The sequence below is a fragment of the Suricata suricatta genome, chromosome 5 (genome assembly GCF_006229205.1).
Source record: "Suricata suricatta isolate VVHF042 chromosome 5, meerkat_22Aug2017_6uvM2_HiC, whole genome shotgun sequence".
In the NCBI taxonomy this organism is placed as follows: domain Eukaryota; kingdom Metazoa; phylum Chordata; class Mammalia; order Carnivora; family Herpestidae; genus Suricata; species Suricata suricatta.
The window spans coordinates 139,109,663-139,122,699 of NC_043704.1; the positions used below are offsets into that span (position 1 = coordinate 139,109,663).

Here is a 13,037-nt window from a genome sequence, read left to right on the forward strand (position 1 = left end):
ACTCAGCATTACACCCTCGAGGTTCATCCACGTTGCTACAAATGGCCAGATTTCATTCTTTCTCATTGCCATGTAGTATTCCATTGTGTATATATACCACATCTTCTTGATCCACTCATCAGGTGATGGACATTTAGGCTCTTTCCATGTTTTGGCTATTGTTGACATTGCTGCTATGAACATTGGGGTACATGTGCCTCTATGCATCAGCACTTCTGTATCCTTTGGGGAAATCTAAAAGATTGAATAAATATCTGCTTCCTCTCTCCGCCAGCTTTGCTTCCTCCTTGTGGACGCCTGTCAGGCAAGAGCACCCCCTTGGCCACACCAGCCCCCTGCACAGGGACTCTAACTTACCTGCTCCTGGGATCAAGCCTTTCCCCGGAGGCTCAACCAGAACCCTGGGATTCACTGTGATTGGACTAGCTTGGGTCATGTGTTCTCTCCTGAACCAATTCCTGACGCCAGGGGAATCAGATATGTTGATTGGCCAAAGGCTGGATGACATGCTTTACCTAGATTCTACCCCGCCTAATACCATATAGACTGAGAGTGGAGAAAGTGCACGCCCCTGCAGGAAACCTGGAGATCTTGCTCTAAGAAGGGTGAAAATGTGCTGGGTTGGGTAAGGTACAGATGTTTACTATTACGTGTATATGTGAAGCTATTGTCTTACGTTGTTGCACACAGCGTTCCCCCTTGCTTTGCGTAATCCAGCCACATCAATCCTTGAATCAGATAGCATAACAGACCACCCCCAAACTTCATGTCTTACAACAACTCTTCAGCATTTCCCACCAGTCCATACATCACCCTGGCGGATCTGCTGCTCTGAGCTGGGTGTGGTTGATGCAGTCCCTGCTTATTCTGCTCCGGTGCTCAGATCAACAGGGAGCTAGCTGGTTGAAGGGCTGTGGCTGGGATGACGCGGCTCTGCTCCTTGTGATCTCTCATCCTCTAGCAGGTTAGCTCGGGTTTGTTTTCCTGGTGGATTTACAGTCGGAGAGAGCAAGCGGCAGTGTTCAAGGTGCTTTGTGGCCCAAACTTGGAATTGGCACTTCGACTGCAGGCAAGACACATAGCCGAGTGTAGGATTAGTGTGGGAGGGACCTACTATCAAAGGGCGTGGCCACTGGAAGGTGAGAAAATTGAGGCTATGATTGCGATCAACCTACTCATCCTTTTAGTTCTTCTAGTAAATAGGCTTTGCTTCTTCCCAGAGCACTGGTTTTGCCCCTGCTTTGGCTTTGGCATAGAATGCTTTCCCCCACACTTCGATTTCCCTGGTTAATTCCTACTGATCCTTCCCACCTCTCTAACGAGGTCACACCACTGTGTTGCATGCATTCATGTCAGTGTAGCTGCCTCTCAAAGCATTTATCAAGGATGGATTTTATATTTATCTTTGTGATTATTTGACTAATGACTACATGTCTACAGTAGACTATAAACTCCTTGAGGATAAGACTGGATTTTATTACTCTTTTTTCTTTTAATTATGGTTGTAACTTCCTGAGTGGGAAAGGAGCTAAGAACTTTTTCTTGTATTGAGCCAAATAGGAGATGAAATGACAAGTCCAGCTTAACATCATGAAACCATACATTCCTAGTTTTTACATTTTTTTATTATTTTTTAAAGTTTATTTTTGAAAGAGAGAGAGAGAGTGTGAATGGGGGAGGCAGAGGGAGAGAGGGAGACACAGAATCTAAAGCAGGCTCCAGGCTCTGAGCTGTTAGCACAGAGCCCAAAGTGGGGCTTGAACCCACAAAGTACAAGATCATGACCTGAGCTGAGGTCAGATGCTCAACCAACTGAGCCGTTCAGTTGCCCCTAAACCGTACATTCCTTGTGGTTGCTGCAGTTAGGATGCAAATAATTTTGCTTACAAATTTCATAAGCAATATCACCATTCCTCTATGGACATTATCAATTGAGAATTAATGGATGCTCAGGAATATGTTAACTCAATCATTAGTTTAACAAATTTTTATCGAGGACTAATCATGAATCTACATGCAATGGAGTAAAATCTAGGAAAAAAGGGTTTGCTGAGGAAGAATCAGCATATGAATGTGCTTGAAATACTATTAATGTCCAATTCTGTTTTTAAAGAACAAAGAGAATCTGTTGCTGAGATTTCTAAAATATGCTTTCTTTAGGTATAAGCTATTGAAGAGGAGGTTGAATCACAGTGTCAAAATGAAAAATTAAACCTTCTGCTGAAATATAAAGAAGAATATTGGAAATGGGGGAGAGAAAGAGAAATATGATTCAATGTAAATGATTCCGTCTGCTGCAGTAAAAAAATTTATGTTTCTCCTTTCTACAAGTACTTCCATATTTCTAAAATGATGACCCTTTCATTTTGAATAGGCTCAAGCCTTCTGTGAAAGCCAGCCACAGAATTGTAAGGAGTTTCAAAATTTATTGAGGGGCTGTAGGAAGATCACTTACTGGGTAAAGAGGAGAGGCAATAAACTTCAGGTATTCAGCGGCTCTCTGGTCCTGGTGCTAGCTAAAAGAAGGAAACCACTCACCCATAGTTACTCTAAGGTGGCAGAGAAGACTGCAGTGAGGCCTCCAGTACTTCACCCTTCCCTCTATCCATGCTTGTTGTCATGTTATTTTGTAGTTCCCTCCCAATATGAGCAGCGTGACCTGCCCTGCCCCTTGACACCGGGGTCAGCCATGAAACTTGCTTTGGCCAAAGAGATATTAGCAGCCAGCACAGGCAGAAGAGGCTTGACTTGGTTTTGCACGTTGCGGCATGCCTTCTCTCTTGAACCTCTGCCATCACTATGAAAACAAGTCTGGCTCGCTTCTTGGTCTCCGGAGAAGGATGAAGGACATATGGAACAGTGGCGGGCTGAATCAGTGGAGTCTAGCCTAGATCGGTCAACAGCCACCAGACCCAGAAATGTGAGTGATCTCATCCATCTGCAGCAGATCTGCATTGGTCAGTTGACTCCAGATGCATCAAGCATCTAGGGCATGAGGTTATGGTTGCTCTGCACCAACAGCTAACTCATGCAGAATATACTGATCTTCTAGACCTTCACATGGCCGCATGACTACATCTGTAAATGCAATATAGGGTTTGGTGGAATACTCAGGAACTTAAACCTCGTTAAGTACTAAGATCAGTGTTCTCACTGAATTCAAGGATTAAATGGTATAGTTTGAAGAAAAGTGGTCTAAGTTCCCCCAAAAAAGCTCGAATTCAGGTTCTGGTTTTGCAGTACCTTACTGTATGTTGTACTTCGGTTAGATCCCTTAACTTCTTTAATGGTAGCTTCTCCCTTTCTAAAATGGGGATAATAATTCTTCAGGCATTTTATGTTAATTAACTAACATTACACAGGAAAGATGTATGTCTAGAGCCACATATATATATTGTGGGTTGAATCGTATTCCCCCGAAAGATGTGTTGAAGCCCTAACCCCAGGTACCTTGGAATGTTGACCTTATTTGGAAATAGGGTATAATCAAGTTAAGAGTAGGGAGGCCCTCATTCAATGACTGGTATCTTTATAAGTAGAGAGGCATTTGGAGACATACACAAGGAAACGAGTGAGGCACGTGTAGGCCAACAGATTCTAAGGATTGCCACGGGGGGCTATTGGCAGCTACTAGAAGCTGGGGAAGAGGAAAAGAAATGTTCTTCCTTTGAGCCTTCAGGGGAAGGATGGGCCTGCTGATACCTTGATTTTGGGCTCCCAGCTCTCAGAACTCGGAGTGAATCTATTTCTGTTGTGTTAAGCAACTCAGTTTGTTGCACTTCATCATGGTTCCCCTAGGAAACCGCACAATATGGATACTAGGGATTGTGCTAAGTTATGCAGTTCACAAAGAAGGAACCAACTTGTTTATGAGTATATGTGAGTCACCTTTGGGGACTTCAGAAATATTGAGGAGTAGGATCTTTTTTGGATTCTCAGTTCCCACAGGCGAACTATCTAAGCTTATGGAGTCAGAGTATTAATATTAATGTGAACTCAATTGTGTCCCTCATAAGAACAAAACACAAGGAATTTCTCATTCCTTCGTGGAACAATAGTATGTAAAAACGTTTAATAATCACTAATGTTTATCAAGTTCCCAGTACTATTCTCAGTATTTTTAATATACAACTCATTTAACTCTTTCAATGACACTGGAAGGTACTGGATCATTCAGTGTTTAAAACTGATCATTGAGTTTTTAAAACAGAGGGAGCCTAATACGCAGGTGATGGGGTTGATAGGAGGCCAACAGGGGAGATTGAAACACCTTAGAATAATCAGGAAGCTGCGATCACATCTGGTCTGGAAGGATGACAGAAGGCTGTGATGGAGGAGGCCAGCGGTGGGGGGGGATCACTGGGTCAAGGTCAAGGCTGTAATCTTAGTAGGCTTATCATGAGAGAGCTGGAGCTCTGGAGGAAGTGAAGCCATTGCAGAAATCCTGCCTGAAGAAGGGTAGGGAGGAAAAGAGGGATTCTGGCTTTTTCTTTCCCCTCACCCTCCGCTCCTTAGCGCCACCTGCTGGCTGACCCCGCTAGAAGTCAGTTGATGTGGGAGCCTGAAGGGGCTACAGAGCAGAACAGGGTATAAATAGTTCCAGAATCCCAGGGTGCTTGGGTGGCTCATTTGGTAAAGCAGCCGGCTTCAGCTCAGGTCATGATCTCATGGTTTGTGGGTTTGAGCCCTGCGTCCGGCTCTGTGCTGACAGCTAGCTCAGAGCCTGGAGCCTGCTTCAGATTCTGTGTCTCCCTCTTTCTCTGACCCTGCCCTGCTTGTACTGTCTCTCTCTGTCTCTCAAAAAAAAAAAAAAAATTAAAAAAAACCCAACAACAACAGTTCCAGGATCAATGAGGTATTTTTGAGATAAAGAAAACAGGAGTAGAAGGGTAAAGTAACATGACTGAGGTCACTCCACTGGAACTGAGATTGGAACTCAGGCCGTCTGGCTCAAGTCTGTGCTCTTGATCTCTGCCCACAGTGGCCCTCCACTGGATTTGGTAGGAGAGCAGAGGCAGGGACCCCAGTGTGGAGGTTGTTATGATTGCCCTGGGCTTGGGAACTAAGGGCCTGAGTCAGATTGGTATCTCTGAAAGTGAAAAAAATAGATTTCCTTTAGAAATATTACAAGGGAAAGAATGAATTCTTTAGGAAATAGTATTTGGTCATATACAAATATTTGAAAAGAGAGAGACCATTTATGTGTAACAGTATTCAATTTCAAGTCAAAAATTAAGTGAGGCAGCAAGATGAGAGCAAAATAAAATTCCTAAATTCATTCTAACGAATTTTACCTCCAGAAAATAATTTGAGATGTCTCCGAAAGTCGGCATTTTCCTTTTGCGAAACTTCCAAAGTTGCCTCTCTTTTATAGTTTCCTTTTATCATCCGCCTTGAAGCACAAGCTGGTTATGTTATTCTCAATAAATAACAGTGTTCTGAGATATTTTTTTCCTTTGCAACTTGGAACCAGGAGCCTAAGATGACAGTAGTAAAATTAGAAGTGTTGTTTTATGCACAATTTACTTTCCAGTCTAGGGGGGACAGAAAAAAAATGCAGAATAGTTATTTAATTGGACTAGGAAACACTGTTGCATTTTTCTTTCTTTTTTAATGATTTGTTAGCTAAGTTTAATTAAGAAAATCAACAGATCTGCTAGAAACTGATAATTACTTGAATAATGGGCGATACAAATCCTTTCTAAAAATATAAGTTGCAAAACAGGAAAAACCAGCCAAAAGAAGCATAAATGTTCTCTCTAATGGACATGGCATATGGGAGAAAGATTGCATATACGAATTAAGTATCTCAGATTATTTCAGTGTAACCAAAACAAATGCCAATCTGCATGATTTAGATGACCCTGGATTCCCTTTCGCAGAAGAAACAACATTTTCCCATTGACCTGAATGATTTAGATGATTGCATTAACCGTCTCTTTTACGCTGTGCTGTAAACCCAGGGTGTGGTGATTTCCCTTTCATGCAGGTGAGCAAAAGTAAAACTCTCTGATCCACGCCGCTTGAGTAACTGAGTTTTCCTTCTCTGTGTCACTAATGGAATATGCAAAGGATGCGGGTTTTGGTTTCAGGCAGTGGAACGAACATAGGATACGGAAATCTGCATGGTTTTAATTACACCACACCAGGATCCTCCCTGTCAGTTTAATGTAGTCAAGCAATAATTTGGACAAATACTGGGCAGGACCACTGTAAACAAAGGCCGTCAATTCAGGATCCAGTTGGACTGATGAGCCGATATTCCTTTCAACTCTGTGATTTTCGAATATGTAAAGTTTCAAAACTGACTTTCTAAGCATGATTGAACCTTATGGGATTAAGAACAGCCTTCAGAGTGATTGGTAAAGTGAGCCTTTAGGAGACAAACGGATCCCATTTGGTTCCACTCCATTTCAGTTCCCATTACGTACATTTGGATGCAGATTCTGGTTAAGGGAATGTTTGACTCATGCAAACCTTGGAATTCACCCAAGAGTGCAGAGTTTAGGCTACACATTCAAAGAGACTACTGAGACCAGTGGTCCTGAACCTGAAACACCTATAGGGGTTCATGAGCTAAATAATCGGGGCTACCAAACGATGTTCCACATTATGAAAAAGTTGAAGTAAATATAAAAAAGAAATTTGAAAGTCAAAATATCCAGTTGAAAGCTATATATGTCTGGGACTAATGGATATTGGAGGGCCCTTGGGGTGCTCAGTGAGTTAAGTTTCCTACTCTGGATATCAGCTCAGGTCATGATCTCACAGTTTGTGAGTTCAAGCCCTGCATCAGACTCTGCGATGACAGTGCAGAGTCTGCTTGGGATTCCCTCTTTCCCTCTCTCTCTTCCCCTTCCCTGCTTTCTTTTTCTTTCTGTCTCTCAAAATGAATAAATTTAAAAAAATAATAAAAAGATAGATATTGGGAAATCTAAACTTAAATGCAGTCTTGTTGGTAGAGAAACATTTTTAAATATTGGGTTTATGAGAGACAGATGAGGAAACGTGTCTTTAACATTTAAAGGGGCTGTAATCACCGATCTTGTCCAACCCCTTGTTTTTTTCAGATGGGATGATTCGGGTCAGAGCTGAAGAGTGGCTTATTTCAGGCCACAGAGATCTATTGTGGCCTTGCCTGTACTAGACACCAAGTCTAGACATTTCTAGTGAAAAAAGAAAAAGCCAGAACTCACAAGAACTTGCTGAGAGAGAAATATCAAATCTAGGAAGTTCTCTTATCCTCAGTGACCTATGAATTTATCCAGGGCAATTTACATGCATTAAAATATTTTGTCATAAACATTTTCAAAATTATCTCTCCTACTCCTACCAAGACTTACCGTCAATAGAGAGTGTGAAAATAGAGGTGCATTTTGCCCTTGGCAAGCCTGTGTATATATTCTTTTGTATATGGTTACCTTTTATAGATAAAGCTTTGAGTACATGAGGGAGTCAGAAGCTACAAATACAATATAAAGCCAGTTAATCTGTTATCATGAGTCTGGAAAGACCAAAAAGTATGCAGAAAATGTACTTTATTTAGTTTTTATTTTTTACTGTTTATTTTTGAGAGAGAGAGAGAGAGCGAGCGAGCGAGCACATGAGTGGGGGTCATGGGGTTTGGGCAGTGAGAGGGAGACACAGAATATGAAGCAGGCTCCAAGCTCTGAGCTGTCAGCATGGAGCCCAAAAAGGGGCTCAAACTCACAAGCCATGAAATCATGACCTGAGCTTAAGTTGGATGCTCAACTGACTGAGCCACCCCAGGGGCCCCCAGAAAATACACTTTAAAGCTCCAAATTGAAGAAGTGGATAATTGAGGTAAAATAGCTTTATAAAGTGGTTATTTTAGTTGTACTTAAATATTTTCTTTTTAAACTTTTTTTTACAAGTTTATTTATTTGTTTTTGATTGGAGGAGGGCAGAGAGCACACAAGTGAGAGGGGTACAAAGAGAGAAAGGGAGAGATGCCCAAAAGCAGGATCCACGCTGCCACCACACAGCCCCAGGCAGGGCTCGAACTCACAAACTATGGGATCATGACCTGCGCTGAAATCAGGAGTCAGATGGTCGGACGCCTGGGTGGCTCAGTTGGTTGGGTGTCTGACTTCAGCTCAACATGATCTCACAGTCCGTGGGTTTGAGCCTTGCATCGGTCTCTGTGTTAACAGCTTAGAGCCTGCAGCCTGCTTTGGATTCTGTGTCTCCCTCTCTCTCTCTGCCCCTCCCCTGCTCACTCTCTGTCTCTCTCAAAAATAAAATACAGACATAGAAAAAAAAAAAAGAGTCAGATGCTTAGCCAAATGAGCCACGCAGGTGCCCCTAGATGTACTTAAATATTTGCAGGGTACTTTATTCTGTCTAATCTAAGACATTATATTAATCAGGGTCTATGTAGGGAAAGATGAACCATACCAGATATTTCTGATAGAAGCAACTTAATACAGGAACTGCTGGAAGGATAAAAGTATAAAAGTGGCTACCATGGTAGAGAATAAAAAGAGATGGGTTCACCAAATCTGAGGGGGTGGCTCTGTGTGGGTGGTGCTTGAACCTCTGGGGGCCACTGTAGGGCTGACGTGAGTGTGGGTGGTCTTTATTCCAGGAGCCCACTCTATGGAACTGCTAAAAGTATCTCGAGACTGAAGCTACAGCTGGTCTCTGTTATTGGAGCAAGACTGACCCAGAACATAAGTCCTTTATCCCCCTTTCCCACCTTCCACTTTCCCTGTTGGGTCCCCATAGAGCCCACCAGGAAGCCACGGGGCTGGGAAATGTGGGGTCTGAGGTTCCTACCCTACCGCAGGCACCAGAGAGTTCATAAGGGTGGGTTGGTTGCTGAAAGGAATAAATAAATAAATAGTCTACATAAATGCCACTCCTCCTAAGATATCTCATTATTTTATCTCTCCTTACGGAGGAAAATCTAACAAATAAAGCATAAAGCCCAGTGTTATGGGAATTATGAAGCCCTCACTCTCGGTACCTCAGAATGTGACTGCCTTTGGAAATTGGGCTTTGAAAGAGGTGATTAAGGTAAAATGAGGCCCTTAGGATGGGTCTTGCTCCAATCAGACTGGTGTCTTCATAAGAGCTTATCAGGACACCGAAGGAAGACTGCGAGATGGTACTTTTTATGGCAGCCTTAGCAAACTAACACAACCAGGAAGACATTTTAAATGGCACTCAAACCCAACACATAAAGGGCCAACAATTCACATAGTAGCTAAAGTGCCAACGATGTGAACATCTATGACCAGAGTCATAGGCATGTAGGCAATTAGAACTACATCGTGACAGTAGCCAATTGTCAGAAGCAGCTCAGTTCCTGAGATGGAAAATGAGAAAATATGTGCATCTTAGACTGAGTGAAATGCAGTCATTCCTTTAGATCTTTAACCTTTCATCTCCCCCTCAGGCCTATTCTCTCTAGAATCTGTTTTTTGTCTTTTGTAAACACTTAGTATTCTGTGAGTTCTAAACACGCGTGTTTGGGTGAATTTAAGAGCTAGATTCCTTCCATGGTCATTGACTCAAATCCAAGAGGAAATGGGTAATTTAGTATTGACTTGTTAGTTAAAAGCAACCTGTGGAGGAGTAACTTTAATACACAAATCAAGAGTCCTCTTACCACAGAGTAATTTAATCTGCAAGCAAGTAGAGTCCTTAAGTGAGGGAGACTATGGCTGAGGGAAGGAAGGTTTCAAAGGCCCAGTCCATGATTTGGCCCAACTTCTATCTGGATAGAAAGAAGGCTGGAGTAGGGGATTTACTCAGTACCATACAGCAGAAATTTCCTTTATATTATTTTATCTAAAAGTTCAAGCTTCAACATTTAAAATAACTTGCAGATCGGGCGCCTGGGTGGCTCAGTCAGTTAAGCGTCCGACTTCAGCTCAGGTCATGATCTCACAGTTCGTGGGTTCGAGCCCCACACCAGGCTGTCTGTGTTGACAGCTCAGAGCTTGGAGCCTGCTTCAGATTCTGTGTCTCCCTCTCTCTCTGACCCTCCCCTGCTCACACCCTGTGTGTCTCTCTCTCAAAAATAAGTAAAAATTAAAAAAAATTTTTTTTTAAATAACTTGCAGGGGCACCTGCCTGGCTCAGTTGGTTAAGCATTCAACTTCAGCTCAGGTCATGCTCTCAGGGTTTGTGGGTTTGAGCCCCATGTTGGGCTCTCTGCTATCATTGTGGAGCCTGCTTAGGATCCTCTGTCCCCTCTCCCTACTCCTCTCCTGCTCATGCTCTTTCTCTCTCAAATAAGACATTTAAAAATAAAATAACATAAAATAACTGTTGCAAATATAAGGTTCCACCAGATCCATCATGTGTATGAAAATATATGCTTTAAGTTTCTTTCCTTAAGTTGCCAACTCTTCTCCTTGTCCTTATTCATTTCCTCTAAAGCTCCTAGAGAAAATATTCCTTTAAAAAATATATAAGCAAGTTAACAGAATATTATGGAGCTATCACAGAGAACCAGTTTGAGAACAATGAGTAATTTCTTTCTCTGCCGTCCCACTGGGATGAAATGCTCCCCTTGACAAGTGCTGTCCCCAAAATGCAATTAAACAATTATCTTCTAGTTTCCAGCACTGAATTTTTTCTTTGTCTTCTGGACTCTGTTTGAATGGGATTATTTTCAGATGCATTGAATTCTCTGTCTTGGTGCCCAATACTCTATCACTGTTTGGCTTCTTCATGCATGAGGTCCATTTGGTATTGTGTCAGTTACAAGCTTTTGTCAAACTGGCTTCAACTGTAGAAGGGATTTATTGGGTCACACTACCAAAAAGTGTAGAGGTGAGGCAACTCTCAGACATGGTTTATTGAGGGTTCTACTTTCTTATTTTGTGTTTCTCTACACTTTGCTTTCTTAGGTTAGCTTTCTGATGCCTCATGGTCCCAAGATGGTAGCCAGAAGACTAGTTTTCCATAACAACTGAGCAAATTTGCTGAGGACTACGCACACTGGACTGGCCTAGAGCAAATCCTTTGTCTAAGGTAAATACATACCTAGTTGGCAATAGCCAATATAGGAAAACACCCCAAGAGTCCATCAGAGGATGGGTGGATAAAGAAAACCTGGTGTTTATATCCACAATGGAATATTATTCAGCCATGAGAAAGAAGGAAAGCCTGCCATTTGTAACAACACAGATGGACGTTGAGGACACTATGCTGAGTGAAATAAGCCAGACAGATAAAGACAAATACCACATGGTATCACTTACATGTGAAATATAAAAAAGAAAAAAAAAACAGTCAGAAACTCAGAAACAGAGAGAAGGAAAGTGGTTGCCAGGGGCTGGAAAGTAGGGAAAGGTTAGTACGAGAGTACCAACTTGGAGTTATAAGATGACTAAGGGCTGAGAATCTAATGTAAAACCTTGTGACTATAGTTAATAACACTATATTGTATAATTGAAATTTGAAAGAGAGCAGAACTTAAATATTCTTACCAAGAGGAAAAAAAGAAGAGGAATCTATGAGGTGATGGATGTGTTAATTAACCAGAAGTGGGAGAGATTCTTCCCTAATGTGTATGTATATCAAATCACCACAAATGTACATGCTAAATATCTTACAGTTTCATCAATTATACCTCAGTAAAGCTGAAATTAAGAAAATAAAAAAAGGGAAAAAAAGAGAAAAACATTTAGTTGGTTTATCTAGAAAATGACCTTTGACAAAGGAGTTGGGATTTCTGTGATTGGTTGAATCCATCAGATCCTTCCCCGGAGCTGGGTTTGGTGAAGTAGAATAGCTATGAACTAGGGAGCTAAGAATAATCCATGCTCTAGGCTCATGATTATTTTACTTTCCTCTTTGTACATTTTTTCTCATACTCTGCAATTTTTTTCCTGATTTTTTTCCCCCTGCTGATCCTAAATACTGCCATTTTAGTCTGGGTATCTGCTAAATGCCCGGTTTTAACTGAACATAGATTCCTTCTCTTTCTTTCTTTCTGTTTTCTTTCTTTCCTCCTTTAAAAGTGTTTATTTGTTTTTGAGAGAGAAGGAGAGAGACAGAACATGAGCAGGGGAGGGGCAGAGAGAGAGGGAGACACAGAATCTGAAGCAGCCTCCAGGCTCCAAGTCAGCACACAGCCCATCATGGGGCTTGAACTCCTGAACCATGAGATCATGACGTGAACCAAAGTTGGATGCTTAACTGACTGAGCCCCCCAGGTGCCTTTAAGTTCCTTTCCTTTCACCTTGCAAGCACGTAAGAAATGAGACAAACAAAAGCAGGGTTTCATTACTTTCTCATTCATGTTCTTTCTCATGCTCCCTGGACACAGTGGCTAGCAGAAGCAGTTGTGATGGGCATATTTTGGCAGCCTGCAGACCCTGGAGGACCTGATTTGGCCTCCTTTGGTCAAGGGAGTATCAGCAGATGTACTGGCAGGCTGCGAGTGAAATAGATAAAATAGATTCTATCTATCCTCCGGGTGTCTCGGAGAGAGAGCCAGGGGGATTGACAATCTCATAGGATATTCAAATAAAGTCAAAATTGTTAAGAATAGTGAAGACCTACGGGGCTGGAAAAACAAACAAAATGCAACAATTCTGTCCAATTACTAAGTACCGTGATTTTCTTAAATATTGAATTTAGCATGAGTCCCTAAATAAAAAAGATAGCAAGACAATCATGTTGTACCTTTTTCTTGTATCTTAATTCTGGCAGGCTTTGACTAATTAGGGGCCAGGCTAGTGACCGTGCTTTTATGAGTATCATGTAAGCCATCGAGTGGAGCCAAATAGTTACTTATAATATATTAACACATTAACTTCTGCATTGCTTTGTTTTATTATAAACACTACTAGCCATCTTGTTCTTTTCAGAATCAAGACTAAATGCGTTCAAGGATAACCCCTTGTTCATTTCGTTTTCTTATTTAAAAAAATTTTTTAAATGTTTTTTATTTAGTTTTGAGACACAGAGAGAGATGGTGTGAGCGGGGGAGGGTCAGAGAGAGAGGGAGATGCAGAATTCAAAGCAGGCTTTAGTCTCTGAGCTAGCTGTCAGCA

The 13,037-nt window shown here is 41.8% G+C and overlaps 1 long non-coding RNA gene across 4 annotated transcripts in view; it reads left to right on the forward strand.

Annotated features, from left to right (window-relative positions):
* Window positions 1-13,037, forward strand: part of LOC115292342 — a 370,178-nt gene that overhangs the window by 235,080 nt on the left and 122,061 nt on the right. For 3 of the 4 annotated variants that reach the window (XR_003908942.1, XR_003908939.1, XR_003908940.1), the window contains one exon: window positions 2,161-2,325. This is a non-coding gene — a long non-coding RNA (uncharacterized LOC115292342). Of the gene's footprint in view, window positions 1-2,160; window positions 2,326-10,883; window positions 11,008-13,037 lie in introns of those variants that run through there. The other variant, XR_003908941.1, reaches the window with a different exon arrangement.